The 2,394-nt window shown below is 31.5% G+C and overlaps 1 pseudogene; it reads right to left on the bottom strand.

Moving 5' to 3' along the window:
* Window positions 1-2,004: 2,004 nt before the first annotated feature.
* Window positions 2,005-2,077, bottom strand: LOC127483012 (U2 spliceosomal RNA; annotated as a pseudogene).
* Between the last annotated feature and the right edge of the window lie 317 nt (window positions 2,078-2,394).

Raw genomic sequence — 2,394 nt, forward strand, 5'->3', positions numbered from 1 at the left:
TCCCTTAACGAAGGCTAAGTCTTGGGAGAGGTAATCATTTCTAGCTCCAGAACAGTTTTGGACAACTTGCGACTTCTCTGGTGGCTGTAATAATAATTATTTCAATAGAACAGCTACCATTTGCTTCTGCTTGTGGTGCTAATCTCTTCTACATACCGTTTTTATTTAATCCTCACAGTATGTTGAGTTAGATATGATCATCACTTCTTTACTAATGAGGACCGCAAGGCTTATAAAAATTAAGCAATATACCCCAGGTATCCTAGCAAGTAATTGGTAGAGTCAGGATTAAAATTCAAGTTTGTCTGTCAGTAACATCTGTGTTGTTACCCACTATAATGCTAAGGTGACTGCAAAACACATTCAACCATGAGGAGTAAGATATGCAACTTTATTCATCTTTAATAGTAACTAAAAGCCAAATACACTTACTATAATAAAAAAGGCTTCATATAGGAAGTCTGTTTGCTAGTTAATCACTTGTATTTCCTTAGCAAAATTAAGATTTGTGATAAGAAATAAAAAAATGGTTTACATTTTCAGTCTTTTAGCTAATATTTATGTTATTAAAATATAAACTATAAGATTATAAAAGTTAAGCATCAAAATTATTATACATTATATAAAGACTTAAAATGAATGGAAAGGAGAAGCGTATTCCAAATCTTACAATTTTAAAGTATTTATTTAAACAAAAAATTGAACCATAATATATTCCACATATTTAAAAATAACTAGTAATACTTGTAAAATATCTTACAGGACTGGCACTGTGGCATAGTGCAGAAAACCGCCACCTGCAGTGCCAGCATCCCATTTGGGCACCTGTTCTAGTCCTGGCTTCTCCACTTTCGATCCAGCTCTCTGTTATGGCCTGAGAAAGCAGTGGAGGGTGGACCAAGTCCTTGGGCCACTGAACCTGTGTGGGAGACCCAGAAGAAGCTCCTGGCTCCTGGCTTCAGATTGGCGCAGCTTCAGCTGTTGCGGCCAATTGGAGAGTGAACCAGTGCATGGAAGACCTTTCTCTCTGCCTCTCCTTTTCTCTATGTGTAACTCTGACTTTCAAATAAATAAATAAATCTTTAAAAAAATCTTGCAATGAAGTTGGTTTTATAATATTGGAAATGGAAATTGGGTACTGAATATTAAAGAAAGAGGTTATTAAATAAGATTTCATAATGTCTTAAGTTAATAATAATGGAAAATATATAATCAATTTCCATGTACTGTCATTTGTTTATAAAAATATTTTTTGGTATTAGTGTATACAGTATATTTTTAAAACATAATCAAAACTTTTTGCAGACCTTTGGTGGTACTTATGATAAATGTATGGTAAATCATAAATCTTTATTGTTCTATTTTTTAATCTATTTTTTCTGGACCTATCCAGAACCCAAAAATATGAGTTCAAATGTCCTTTTTAGGGAGGGTGAAAGTAATCTTTAGTACTACACAGTTATTTTTAAGTTTTTTTCTTCATTAAAAAAGTATATATCTCTATAAGTTTACTCAATAAATTTGAGATAAAACAAATATCATCAACTTATTTTATATAATGAAGGCAGTTAAATTTTAAAATTTAATCTTTATAAAAGCCTTTATACTTTCTAAAAGCTTTAATTTTTATTATAAAACAGAATAAAAGTGATATTTATGTGTGATAACCAAATTTCCTTTCTTTTTATAAATGTTAGAAGTCCAAATTTGCAATTAACCTCAATAAACATGTAGCACAATTTAAGATATCATAATTGAAATGTCAGAGACTGATTGAATATATTACAAATTTTGTGCGTGTGTATTAGAGTTCTTATTTACTTCTATGCAAAAGGAAAGAAATTAGAGCTTTCTATGAAGTATAAAACATTTTATACTCGGGTTGAAACATTATGTGTTAGGTATTATAGAGATAAAATTGACTATAATCAGGTCTAATTCTGAGTATCTTGTGATTCCCCTTAGAGTTCTTTTAGGTCTGGTACAATGACGTCAGTTCATATGAAATATTAGTCCCTTTTAAAAATATATTCTGTTTCTACTACACTTGATCTTAGCCAAAAGGCCAAGAAGCAATGAAATATATTCTGTTTTTAAAACATAAAATATTACTCATGAGAAAGAAAATGATAATGATTTCATAATTTTTCCTATAAATCATTTTTGTATGTAAAAACTTGTTTGATGAAAATTAGATGTTAAGACAATCCTTTAACTCGTTGATAAGATTCCCAAGCCCCACACTGGAGAGCCTGAGGGAAGATTCTCAACTCCAACTCATGATTCTACTTCCCTGCTTACACAGACTCTGTTTGGCAATAGTGATAACACACGCAATTGGGCCCCTGGCACTATGAGGAGCCAGGATTGGGTTCCCTACTTTCAGTTTCATTG

Source organism: Oryctolagus cuniculus, chromosome 4 (genome assembly GCF_051225735.1).
Source record: "Oryctolagus cuniculus isolate XC-2025 breed Fujian yellow rabbit chromosome 4, ASM5122573v1, whole genome shotgun sequence".
Taxonomy (NCBI): Eukaryota; Metazoa; Chordata; class Mammalia; order Lagomorpha; family Leporidae; genus Oryctolagus; species Oryctolagus cuniculus.